The 14,534-nt window shown below is 42.7% G+C and overlaps 1 long non-coding RNA gene across 1 annotated transcript in view; it reads right to left on the bottom strand.

Annotated features, from left to right (window-relative positions):
• The window catches only part of LOC147685284 (uncharacterized), a 56,706-nt gene that overhangs the window by 5,277 nt on the left and 36,895 nt on the right, over positions 1–14,534 (bottom strand). Inside the window, exon 2 of the long non-coding RNA XR_015300429.1 lies at positions 751–875. This is a non-coding gene — a long non-coding RNA (uncharacterized LOC147685284). The remainder of the gene's footprint in view (positions 1–750; positions 876–14,534) is intronic.

Genomic DNA, 14,534 nt, shown 5'->3' with positions numbered 1-14,534 from the left:
AGCAAATATGTATGGGTCCCCTCTAAAGCAAACTGAAAATATTCAGGATCTACAACTCCATACGGGGGTTAGGTGTACCATTGCATGCCAGCAGAGTGATGGACAGCGGATTTGGATTGCTATAACAGCAGTTTGTAAGGAGGGTGAAATTGTCACCCAAAACAGGATGTCTTTGAATTAGCTGGTATATGGTTGTTCAAAACAGAGTGGTAAAAGCACACCCACACAATGTGCTGAGGTGACATTCACAAGGAACACCAAATGGAGTGTAAGAATCACCTGTTGTCACCAGCTGTGAATTTGTACAAAGTAACCATATAAATCATATATGAGTAACAAGTACATGTCCAACTGAGCCAGTACAATGGTAGTGGATAAAAACGACATTTTAGACTTCTGCTAACAAATGCCCAAAGGTAGAACATAATGATAAGATCAGCTCAGTGACCACTAACATGGCAAAACCAATGTGTTGATGCCAAAGACACCAAACTATTATGATTACAACACATATTTTGTCTTGCAGACAGTGAACCTGCTGTGTGTTTACCCATAATACTCAAGTAATTCATATGAAAGTTGCTTTAAATTACAGGCGAGGGATGTCTCCCTGCCCATTCAAGACCTGCCACCTCTGAAAAAAGGTTGAAGTTAGCTAGGTGTGGCATAAGAAGGACAGAGGCTCAAGGCTACATGCTGAAGGTCATGATTGCTACATAACATACTCTCTGGGCCGCACTTTGTACTTACCTGGTTGAATGTGGCCTGATCTTTTTATATCATCTTCGGTACTCAAATCAGGAGAGGCCAATGTGTGAAGTGTTATTGGCTTCATGTTTTGCACTTCAGACGGAAAGTTCCCCCATCAATATGTCCTTTAAAATATCAAATACATAGAAATGCATACAGTGTGTATGGTACAAAGATTAAACATTGTAAACACCAACATCAAGGGATCGAAGACCTCTGCCAACAAATATTGTGTACAAATATGTTGTGAATGTAAGTAATCATAGGAAATAAACAATTACTTCACATAACTCAAGATATATGTGCGTTGATGACATGCATATCATGTAGGAATTGTAGATGTGGAATTAGGAACAGTAATTTCATAGTTTTCCCATTTCACTTACTTCCTTGATAAGTTGGTCCTCATCACTTTACCGGAACATCGTCTACATGATCTTTGTGTGTCTGATAATCTGGCAAGTGATCCTTGTGCATAGTAGCTGTTGCCTAATCTATTCTCCAAAAGTTCAACACATTTGCAGAATGTATGTAGATGTACAAATGATACTTGTGATCTGCTAGGCATTGCCCCATTATTATCCCTTCCCAAGGCATTCAAAAATCATGCCGTGGCATGCAACACAAGGACGTTCTCCCTGATGGTGCAGGCATTTACACATATTCAGTGGCTTTTGCAACAGGGTCCATGAGTCAACAATCTTCTGCTTATTACAACACCGATGGCAATGGTGTGATTCCTAAGCACATGCAACAAGCTTCCTTTTATGGACAGGCACAAATTCTTGCAATGGCTAGTGTATCTTACTCAGCTGTAGTTTGTGTGCCATAGAGCAGGGCCTTTGCTGGAGATCAGAGCTGTCTGAATCCCTTCCCTCCAAAATGGACCCCCGAACCAAAAGATAAGTACCCAATTATGCATTTATGAAGCACAAACACACATCACTAAGTGTCTTCACACTTATTTTTAGTCCTCTCAAGATTTGAACACAAAAAGAAAAGTTGGTCTGATGCAAATGGTTAAACGTTATTCAAGGCATATGTTAACAAAGTGGACTCATCATATCTGTAATGTAACTGTAGAAACACTGATTGTCACATGTATAGACAATACAGCTTCAAAATACAACATTGTCATACAATAATATAAACAGAAGAAAAAAGGATTCCCAAGCTAAACACACTGATTGGTAGTACATAACACTACTACCTTAAAAAAATCTCCTCTTGGTTAGGTGTTTGATGTCCCTTCTAAGGAGTCTTATCTCCCTAAATATTTTCAGCAGGATCTTCAGTTGATCAGTTGCTGTTGATAGATGAATTCCAAATGACATGGCATGTGCCTCAACCATACCTCCATGTTGGGGTGCGGTACCACTTATTTCTACACTCTCTTCTCCTTGCTGTTTCTGTGTGTGCCTCTGATTGTGATACTCTACCATCCTATGAAAATGCTTGCTCACATCCTGCATGTTTTGCAATCTGTGCTTCCCTTTGTTCAGTTTTCTAATTGCAGTAGAATCCATGTTAGCTTGAGGTAATATGTAAACAATAAGGTTGCTATCACGATCTACTCAATGCTGACAAATTAATATCTACTACCATTTTAGTACATACTGAAAGGTCACACAAATGACAATTTATGTTGCAACATCTAACCAATAGGGCACATATTTCTACCTGACCTATACGTGCTAAGTGGTTTTGTGGATTACACAATACTACTGCTATCAAGATGTATGCCAATGTAACTCTGCATCCATCAATACAAACCTATATGTAACTGGCAGCAGCCTGATATACATTGCTGGATAGGAATAATGATCAATATTCTAAAGTGCATATTTACTACAAACAAGTTCTAGCCTGGAAATGGGCTCAGCATAATTTTCAGAAAACACACACTTGCATGGTGATACTTAAGGTGATCTGGGAACAGCAAATGCCCTAAAATAAGGTAATACGGTGGCCCAGATTCTCGTATGGGTCAAGTAATGCAGCACAGCACCCAAAGATGTTGTGCTGCATTGTGGGACAGGAAGGTAGCAGGAGAGTGCCATATCTACTGAGATATGGCTCTCTCCTCCCCTCTCCCTAGGGCCGGCGCTGATTTCAGCAGCTGAGGGCCACGTACACACCTTCCCTCCATAGCACTAGGGTATGTGCGTGAGTCTAGCATAGGTATTCTGAAGGAAGGGTGCCCTTCCTGTACAAAATACTATGTCTAGGCAGGTTTTAAAAGCTTTTCCTACTTTGTATGTGTTCTATACAGTGCAGTACGCATTCAAAGTCGGAAAAGCACAGAGAAATTAAAACATTTCTCAGTTTAATGCCTGCTTTTCAGCTGCGTTAATCTTTGGCATCGAACCAATTCAACTGATGTTTGAGAATTGGGTTTAGTATCAAAAAGCATGGGTGGTAGCACAGGTAAACCCATGTACCACCCATGCAATGCCTCCTTGACGTAAAGTAATGCAAAGCAGTGTTTTACTCTGCTTTGCATCCCTTTTTCATACAAACCAATGTACGTAGTCTTGTGAATCCCAAAAAAGGTTTAGCATTACAAAATGAATGCTAACCTGGTGCTAAACCTTTGAGAATCTGCGCCTAAGAGCGCAGAGCTTCTCACCCAACAGGCAGACAGATGTGCTGTGGGAGGAGGGAAATGACTTCAGGCCCATAGGCTGTGTGCAGGGTGATTGGTCATTGCTTCCAATTTTCCCTGCTGTGTGGGGATGCATGATACATGAAAAGTATAAACACCTCTAGAGGAGCCTGGAGCAACAGTTCCTGTCTCCTTCTTAAGACCAGTGTGCTCTGTGAGTAAGGGGAGAGGGATATAGTGAGCATGTTCCACTTTGGAGCCATGTCACGCAGTGGTGTAATGACCCTGAGGCCCCCCCCCCCCAAAGTACATGGAGGTGGCCCCCCACCCACCGCCCACCACTTTGCCCCACCGCCCAAAAATCTGGTATATTTTTAATTGAAACCTCCAACATTTAATGAAATGCCTTTACATCGCGTACTCAACGTTCAAATAAGAAACACTCTTAACATATAAGCTATGCCATTTGCTACCTTATTATCAAGAGCAGATTATTTAACTGAGACAGGAATCAGAGCAATGCCAAGGAGCGGTCCTATTGTTTGAGGAACTGCCTATCGCTGAAGAACAACTACGTAGGGTCTGAATTAGAATTGACATTGATTTAAAATAACTTGAAACTCTGAAAGACAAACCCAAATCTGCAATTTAACTGACGCGACTGACAATATACATGAGCAGTACACAAGATATAACTCAGTATCCTGCCAGCTCCAAGAGAAATAAACTGGTGTGAATTATCTGCATGCCACACACTTGCGTCTGTCAGGGATTTTGTATGATATTAGCCACACTATAGTATTTAAAATGAACTGAGGATGCATTTTCTATATCTACCATCAGGGCTTTATTAGTAAGCAGGGCATAAACAGGCAGCCATACAAGGCTGACAATGAAAACTTCTTGGATGCTTCAGAACATTGATGCATGTTTTGTATTTATCATTTCTGTTTTGTAAACAAAGATAATTACACAATTTCAGGTGCACATATTATAGACAAGTGCAAATATTACAATCAATAACGAATCATGTAGGATAAAAACAAACCACAGTAGCAAGTACCTAATGGCAGAATCTACTAACTGTAGCTGGCGAAACAAAGGAAAAAGTGCAAATACTTTCAAAGTGCATAATAAAAGAATCAGCACTCCAGAAATATACAAAACTGAAGCATGTTTTGTAAAGCAATCCCCCTTTCTTCTTGCACCAAGGTGAAAACACTTCAATCAAAGTGCGTGATAAAAACCAATCCAGCAGTATGCAGAATTGAAGCCAGGTTGGTAAAAAAAAATACCCCTTTGGTTTGTATATGAAGGCGCAAATATTTCAAAGTGACTGGTCAAAAAATAACAAGCACAACAGCATGCAAAAATCAAATCTAACCAGTTTAATCAGACTATGGCCCATTGGTTTGTGAAAGAAGGCGCACATATTTCACAATGACTTTTTAAACAATAACAAGTACAGCAGGCAGTAGCATACAAAAATCAAACCAGTTTAGTCAACCAATGCCACTTTGGTTTGTGCATGAAGGTGCAGATATTCCAAAGTCACTGTTAAAATATTAATAAGTACAGCAGGCAGCAGCATATAAAAATCCCTGTACTGTACCCTTCCCAGGCACACACACACATCTAGCGCAGAGTCACTGCTCCAGCGCAGCACTACACATCTACCTGAAGTAGGCAAAGGGTGAGTCAAGCACACAGCAGTGGAACTTTAAAGTGAGTGAGTCTGTTGGCCTCACTCAAGTGACAGGGTAAAAATGATCTGTTCACTGCTACTGATCACTACACAGTATGCTGCTTGTGCTGCTTAACACCTGGCGAAGGCTGTAGCCTTCCACCACTATCAGCATAGCACTTTGGGTGCCCCTCCTGGTCCAAAAAGATCGCATACTATGAGACAGACCTGTGTCATGGCGCACCCGCATGATCTGTGCTCATCTATGAGAAAAAAAAATCAGCCTTAGGGATACAGACAACAGTACAGTAGAGCCATCTGGGCAGGAGTACACGTCTTTAGATATGCAGAGGACTAGATAGATAGATAGATAGATAGATAGATAGATAGATAGATAGATAGATAGATAGATAGATAGATAGATAGATAGATAGATAGATAGATAGATAGATAGATAGATAGATAGATAGATAGATAGATAGATAGATAGATAGATAGATAGATAGATAGATAGATAGATAGATAGATAGATAGATAGATAGATACATTCTCTAAGGGGGGAAATGTCATTTGTATGCAATTTTGAAGGCATTTCAAGCCAGGATCAAAATCATGATTATAGGTTTCGTAAACTTCTCTCTGAAACCATAATAGTATAGGCAAATAGCTTGTTGTTCTTCTCTTCAAGCCTGAAGAGGTGCATGATACCATAAATTGAGGTAACACTTCATCCCCTCTTACTTTGTCTATTTTGAGTTCCTGCTAAAAAAAAAGAGCCACAGTAGGAGAGCACTAATATTTCTCTTCAAGATTAAAATATTCAGCAATCTCTTTTGAAAGCTAAAGTGGTATTTCTCATTATGGTTATAAAAGCAGAACATGCAGCAGTCATGGGTCATCGGGTAGGCACTCAGGGTAAGCCAATTCAAGGTGTCCCCAAAACTGGTGCAGAGAAAATGAATGTTTTTAAATAAAAGGAAACATTGAGTCCCTAATTACAGGTGGTCTGGATTGAGATGTCAGGATACTATCCAGCCAGAAAGAGCGATTCCAGACGGTATATCCAGACCTGAATCCTGCTGTTCTGAGTACTGGTCTTTAAAATGTGAATTAACATGTGAACTGGGAATTACCTGGTCAAAAACTGCATCTGGAGCCTCCCTTCTGTGGATAAATCTGTTTTGATTCACCATCAGCAATTTGGAGGTGATAATTGGGTGCAGGACCAGGTCAGCCTTTGTAGGGTGGGTAGGGCTTCGGGGGGTATTAGAGGCAATGGGTTCTGATGTTGGAAGAGGGGACCAGAGAATGGTGCATATTCTTGGGACTGAATCCCAGAAGTAAGCCAAGAGTTTTCCTGGTTTGTCCTGGATTTCAGAAATAATGGATATTCCTTGGTTTTGGTTTGGTGTATGCCTGAGGAATCTTCCTTTGTGGTCTCTTGGCTTGGGCTCCCCTCTATATTTCCAGAATTTCCTGCTGCCTTGCTATCTTCCTGGATGATGACCCCCCTAGTAACTGAGCCAGATTCGGCCGGAACTTTTCCACAGCCGTAAGATCTTCATTCGGCTTTTCAAGGCAAAGAGTCTCAGAAATGTCCAGGGTCTGATCACCTTTAGTACCTTTCCTGGGATCCAACTGATCATCTTCAGAGCTTGGTGAGCTTGATATTATTGCTGAGCCTTGACAGGCTTTCTGCGGGCATTCAGCTCTTGCGACTGCTGAGGCTGTCTTCATCTGGGCCATCCTAGTTTTTAACTTAAGACCCCCACTAGAAACGATATGGGGTATTACATTGGCGAGTTTCAAGTGCTTCCCCAGCTTAACAAAAAAAGCAGCCACCAAACAATACTTATTTCAACCTGTTATGAGGGAAACTGCTTGTACTCAGTATAAAGTGTGCGGCAGCTACTCAGACTTTACTGCGGCCAATAAACTGCAATAATATTATAGCTCAGAGGGCCCGCAGAAAAACAAACCGAAAAGGGAGGGGGTTCTATAAATGTCCGACAGCAGTTTCTGGGTCATTAGGAGCTTATTCACCTCAGTTAATAGACTACTGCGTGGGTTATGTCTTCAGCCTTCAGCCTACCGTCTTGCCACTTGTCTAAGCGCACTCTCTGATTGTGCAGCACTCCCAAACCTGCAGTATAACCCTTGGAGCCCTCAATGTACACCAACACAGATCAAAGCCAACACTGTTTCTGCTCTTCAGGCCTTCTATAAACTTCTATAAGCAGCAATTCAGTCCATTTATCAATTAGCAAATCACAAGCTAGTTTCTCTACTTGATGGAATAGTAAATACTGCTACTATGCAGCAATTAAGTAGCAGCTATATCTTTTGTAGCCTCTCATTAACCGCTCAATAGTAAATACCAAAAGAGAAAACAAAAATTACGAAGGCCTTGATCCACTGGCCGGAGCTCAGCATACCTTATGACAATATATGGTTTTCGGCCCTGTTCAGGGCTTCCGTAACTGCCGAGCTCCACTCTTGTCGGCATGAGACCAAACAGTAACGCTCCCACAAGAGCCTCAGCGTGCAGTATCTCCCAATACAGCCATCCAGGCGCCCCACCACTCGCAGCTTAACCGCGGCTTCTCTCCAGCCAGCGGGTGGTCAAAGCATGCAGAGGATTTTTCAGCTCCCCGTCGAGCTGTCAAGCTGGAATCTTGCCCCCACGGTAACACCAGTAATGATGCTACACAAAGACCCCAGTCCAGCAGCCGCCCTTGTTACACTCGGCGCTCAGGTACGAGAGTCAGCGGGCTCCATTGCAGGGGGATGGGTAAACGGTCACCTGTAGCTCCACGGAGGTGGGATCCGCCATAGCCATCGAACCCTATTTTCACGAACTCATTGATTGAATACACAAAGTGATTTGAGCTAACCAGACCACTATATGTTACCCTTTATATGGGCTTTCCCATCCCCAAAAACTCAGGTTGAACCACATGCATCTAAAAGACCCTGAATTGGAATAAAATAGATATATCTCACCTGAAGAGAACCATTGAAGCCACTAAACCCCCACTTTCAGAGAACACCAACAGATGAGGTTTCGGTAAAGGGCTGGCTTTCACAGCAGCTACTATCGTAGCCGTGAGGTCTAAACTCAGGGTGACCAAACAGTTCCAGCCCGCCTGCTGGTTTACACCTTAACTCGTGGATGAGAGGAAAGATTGCAAAAATTGGAGCGCATCTGGAGAAAACACTATAATGAGGTCGACAAGGGCCACTACAAAGGGGCCATTAGTATATACCATGGCAATCTAAAAGCTGCGCGACACACTTTTTACACCAACTTTATTGAAAAAACTAACAATGATGCAAAGGAAATATTCACCATTGTCTCCAATTGCATAGGCACCAAACACTCTGCTCCCCCTCTGGCAACTAGCGCGACTCTAGGCAAGCGGTTGATTAATTTATTTGAAAACAAAAGATTCAGTACACTCTAATACTAAAACAAACAACTCTGCCTCGGATCACTACCGTGCCCCCCACCCTACCGGGGCATACACCAAACTACGTTTATTTAAAGCCCCTTCTTCCCAGAACTAAAGAAAGTCTTCTCTAAAATCAGATCGGGATTGCCACAAGATGCAGTACCCCCACAAATCTTGAGATCAATAGGAGATATCATTTCACCAACCTATCAAGAGCTCTTCACTTCTTCCCTGCACTCCGGCATTGTGCTAGCTGAATGGAAAATGGCAAGTGTCTTGCCACTGCTTAGGAAACCAAATGCTGACCCAGACATGCTCTCAAACTTCAGACCCATATCACTATTGCCAGGTACCTAAAAAATAATCGAAAAAGCAGTCAGTACACAACTGATGTACTTTCTAGAATGTTCCAACCTTCTGCACCCCCACCAGTCGGGGTTCAGAGCTCTTCATAATGCAGAGTCTGCCCTGATGAAATTACAGACTCAATAAAATTCGCTCTAAATGAAGGACATAATGCCACCTTAATCCTTTTGGACCTGTCAGCAGCATTCAATACGATCTGACATGAATCCTAATACAGAGGCTCTCCCACATTGGTATCGAAAGCCAAGCACTATCCTGGCTAAAATTCTTCCTCGAAAATAGGGAGCAGGTGGTGTGGATCAAGCCTCTCCTCTTAGAAGCCAAAACCATGAAAGTTGGAGTGCCTCAGGGCTCTGCCCTGATCCCCATGCTATTTAACGTCTGTATGGCCCCTATGGCATATCCGATTGAATCCTTCGCTGTTCAAATAGTCTCCTACTCGGATGGTACCCAACTGCTATTGACTTATAACAAGACTGATGAGAAGGCCAAAACTAAATTCTCTGCATGTATTACTGCAGTCAAGAGCTGGTTTAATGCCAACTCGCTACAATGCAATCACATCAAAACTGAGATCCTGCTCATCGGTAAGGACACCCTGGATGGTTGGCTAGGGGCCTGGCCTTCCAGCTGTGAGCCCCCACACAGAAACAGCCAAAAACATTGTGGTACTGATAGATACCCAGCTTTTATTTAACCCACAGGTTGCAGCAGTAATAAAAATACTTGTTGGATCCTGAGAATGCTAAGAAAAGGTCTCAAAATCCTCCTATGGGATGCGCAGGAGACAGTGGTACAGGCACTGGTCCTTTCCAGATTTGACTATTCGAGCACCCTGTACTTAGGCATTCCAAGCTATTTGATGCAGAGATTGCAAAAAATACAAAACATGAGAATACCACTGTTATTTAACCTCCCTAAGCACACCTCTTTGACTACCTATCGCAAATACCTACATTAGGTACCAATAAAAAAATGTTTAAAGCATTAACAATAGCCCAATCTGCCTTTTAAAAAACCGTCCCCTTCTATATCCAAAAGAGACTTGTTAACTTTGCCCTCAAAGATCCTTTCGCTCACAATCAGCACATCTGTTGGCTATCCCTGCCACAAAGAAACAAGCATTGGCATAGCCAATAGGTCTCGTTTTTGGGACCTTATAAGTATTTAGTTATGCAGCACAATATCCTTGGTGCAACATCAACTGTTGCATGACTAAACACTTATAATGTCCCAAAGGCAAGACCTATTGGCCATGGAAATGCTTTTTATACTGGCAGTGGGTCTAGACGTCATTGCTTGATTTTGCTCACAAGAAGGTGTCACTCATAATTACACTGAAGTTATGAAAATGTCACACCTTGGCAGCTATGCAGGTTATTTATTGATTTTTCACCCTGGGGGCAAAAATGGAGAGCCCGATAGGGGCCCGTCTCAGCACCTACTTTAAAAAACTGCCCGTGCTTAGCAACAGCAGGATCCGGCCCTCTTCAAGCCCTGGCCACGAGTATCAGGAATGTTTTGATCAATTAAACAGGCATGCTGTAAAACTGGTTCTTTCGCTTCCTGTTGGATGAAACTACGAAGTAGAACAAAATCTTTTATTATGAATTTTAAATAAACATGCTCACTTTATCCTTTGTAGTGTAAGAGAACTTCTCCCGTGGCTTTTCCCTTAAAACTCGCCCTGTGGCAGGTTTTCTGCTGACTCCTATGCACGGCCTTGTTTGGCTGCGCCATACTCGGTCTTAATTATGAACTGGCTTTTGAGGTCGAACTTAGAGTCAGCCTAGCTCTAGCTAAACACTTATGAGGTCCCAAAGGCGAGGGCTGTTGGCTATGCCATTGCTTGTTTATCTATTTGCTGCTCAGGTGGAGGATTTTTAAAGCAAGTTTGGATGTATTTAATAAGCAAATAGAAGTACCGTTTAAGTCTTTTCTAGTAAATTATCATAATATTTAGTTAAGGAGCAAATCCTTTTGGCCTGCAACTAAGAAGAAAGACTGAAATGGGAAAAATAGGTCTTCATATAGAGGTTTAGAACAAGTCCTTTAAAAGAGCAACCACAAATAATTGCAATTTTTTCTTCATGCTTTTTGGGGAATATAATGGGAAAGTAACTGTCAAACCTTCAAATCTCAGAAACTTAGGACCAGATGTAGGTGGCCATTTACCGACCGGTAAATGGTCATTCCTGATGTAGGTGCCCTATTTTACCGATTCGGTAAATTTACTGAATCAGTAAATTTACCGAATCGGTAAAATACCGAATCGGTATTTTTACCAATTCGGTAAATTGGAGATGTAGGTGGGACTCTTCTGAGTCCCACAGGCCTTACCGAATCGGTATTTTACCACCCAATCCAATTGGGTGGTAAAATACCGAATCCAGGTGTGTATGCACATGTGTGCATGCACACCTGTGCCATGTGACAGACAGACATGCCTGTGTGCCACATGTCACACGTGCCTGAATTCAGGGTGCTAGAGGGTGTCAAAGTGACACCCCCTGCACCCTTGCAAAAATCGGTATTTACCGAATCGGTAAATACCGATTCGGTAATGACCATTGATTCCTATGGGCTTCAATGCCCATAGGAATCAATGGGCATTACCGATTCGGTATTTACAGAATCGGTAAATACCGAATCTTAACGATTCGGTATTTACCAATTCTGAATTACCTACATTTCCCCCCCTCTAATTTACCACTTCTTAAATACCGAATCGGTATGATTCGGTATTTTAGAAGTGATAAATTAGAATTACCTACATCGGGCCCTTAATGTTCTCTTTTCTAGTGGTTCGATCTCGAGCAGACTTATTCCTGTACTGCGAAAGCCGAATGTGCTTCTAACGAGCTGAAAGGGCACAGGAGAAAATCTTTGTGTGAACATGGTGTCCCATTTTCCTACAATGCGAAATGTGCAGAAAATGTGTTTTTTTTTTACCTGTAAAATACTAGGCTGGGCCGGGATTGGCTGCCTGCGTGCGTTCTGGTTGGGCTGTGTGTTTACAATTATTACACATGAGGGGGTGAGTCCACAGACCTGTTTAACAAGGGAGGGGTTTGTGGGGCAGACCGAACCAGCGGGAGGAGGCGGAATGGGGTGAAAGTGCAGAGAGGAAGGCGAGGCACGGAGCAGGAGGGAGAAGAGAGGGAAGATGTTTACTATGTTTATTCTTCCTACAGGGCTGGGGTTGTTTTTAGCTCATGTTCTTCAGACTCTTGGCCCTGCGTTGGAGGAAAGGCCAAAAGGGGCTAGTATATTCGATTGTTTCTACAGAAAAGGAGCGACAAGTCATATTCATATGATTCCTGTAGATTGCTAAACTGTTTAATGTTTCAAAAAGAAACTGTGTGTGCACCACACCCACCCCGCACACACACCCAGCAAAGGTGTGTATCGTACGTCTTCTCAGACTTGACAAGAGGCTGCTCAAGGGCTGCCGATGATGACTTCAGTGCTAGTTATACAAAACTGCTGACAGCAATGAAAATCGGGAAAGAAGAAGCAAGACAAGACGGGAAAACCGCCAGCAAGGGAGATAAGCACGCGCCTCGCGCGGCAGCAGGGGAGGAGGGCCTCCGCAATTCCCTTGCGGGAGCATGCGACTATATAGCACCACCATATGGCGTGCGCGCTTCCGCAAGGCAATTGCCAGACGTGAATGCGTTGCCATTACAAGCAATGCAACGCGTGCACGTCTTTGCCCCTAAAGCTGTGCCAATGGCATTAGATCTCTCTCCTAAGCAGAAGATGAACGCTGCGTAGACGAGACCTAAAAAATGGGGTGGCTCCGCCTGCTCAGTGCTGGTGGCAAGACACTGTAAAAGTTACCACTTCCCCTCAAGTGTACTGCTGACGAAAAAAACTATTCGGGAAACAAATAAAAATGTACCTATTCCAGGACTAGATGTCACATTCCTTACAGCAGAGGTCTTCAAAGATTTTTAGGTTGAGCCCCCCCCCAGCTGAATTTTTTTAGATGTTGGGCCCCCCCCATCACCTGACATAAATTTCTGGAATCTGGTACACTACATGATCGACTGCCACGCGCATATTATGGGCCATATCCGGCAAATATTGTTCAACACAATAAGAGTGTTTAGTAAACTGCAGGTTTGTGAGTGGGTGTGGTGAAATGACAGAGGTGTATTACACAGCTCAAAACATAATTTTCCAAGATAAAATGTGTGCAAATTCTTTTTACTGGGATGCTTTGTTTTACACAGGACATAGATTAATAATAACACCACCAACATGAATGTGACGGGTGTGCCGGTGTTTAGCCACATTTAGACTATCAATCTGTGGGTGGATTTTTGCTATCCTCAGGTTGTGCTCCACATCCAGTCTTGAACGGTACTTAGTCTTTAATACTGCAAGTGTTGAGAACCCAATCTCACAAACTCCTTAATAAATAAATAAATAAATTGTAAGATGTAAAGCACCATGCATAAGTGAACTAAAGGGAGGATTGCTGTGATGAACCCACTATAGGGAACACATTATGGGTGTTTCATTAAGTGGAACTTAAAATATGGAACCTGACTTTGCTTATAGGGGCTTTGCATTCAAGTAGCAGTTGGATGTCACGCAAAATGGCATATGCATGATGTATAGATCCCACATGAGCACACATAGAATACAGAATAGTAACACATAGGCAAGGGAGTAGCCAGACAATTTAAATACCTCCCACCCCGAACTACAGCTCTTATGGCACCAAGAAAGCAAAGTAAGTCATCACAACCCTCCCTATTTATCATCTACATTTTGTCATCAACTCATTTCTTCACCATTCATTCTGTCCTTTCATCTGGGTCCCATCCATATCCAAACCTTTTCAACCGTTTGCAAAACCTATCCATCATCTATCCTTCCCCCCATCATTTCACTCATCCATCCCTCCATCCACCCTTTCACTCATCCATCCATCATCCATCCTTCCTTTCACCCAATCCATCCTTTCACTAATCCATCCACTCTTCCACCCATCCATCCATTCACTCATCCATCCATCCATTTACCCTTTCACCCAAGCTATCCTTTTACTCATCCATCCACTCTTCCACACATCCATCCATTCACTTATCCATCCAACCATTTACCCTTTCAGCCATCCAGCCATCCTTTCACTTACTCATCCATCCACCCTGTCACTCATCCATCCACCCATTCAACCTTTCACGCATCCATCCATTCATCCTTTCTTCCTGCTCTCCACCCTCCCTTTCACTCATGTATTCATTCTTTTACTCATCCATCTTTTTGTTCTTCTTTTCACTCATCCATGCACACATTTGCCCATCCATTCTGCCAATCATTCATCCATGTTTTCACTCATCCATCTATCCATCCTCCCTTTCTCTCTCCATTCCCCTTTCACTTAGCCACCCATCCTTCTATCCACCCTTCACCCATCCACCCACTCATCCATTTACTCATCCACTCATAAATCCATCCATTGACCACTCATCTACCCTTTCACTCTCCTATCCATCCTTTTGTCCATTTACCCTCCTCACTCACTCATCCGTCCTTACATCCACCCTTTCACTGATCCATCTATCTATTCATTCATTCACCCTTTCACTTATCAATACATCAATCCTTCCATCATTTCTCTTATCCATCCACCCATTGACTCGTCCATCATCCACCCTTTCAT

The sequence above is a fragment of the Lissotriton vulgaris genome, chromosome 10 (assembly GCF_964263255.1).
Source record: "Lissotriton vulgaris chromosome 10, aLisVul1.2, whole genome shotgun sequence".
Taxonomy (NCBI): Eukaryota; Metazoa; Chordata; class Amphibia; order Caudata; family Salamandridae; genus Lissotriton; species Lissotriton vulgaris.
The sequence above is the reverse complement of the archived record's forward strand: the minus strand, read 5'-3'. Positions and strand labels throughout refer to the sequence as shown.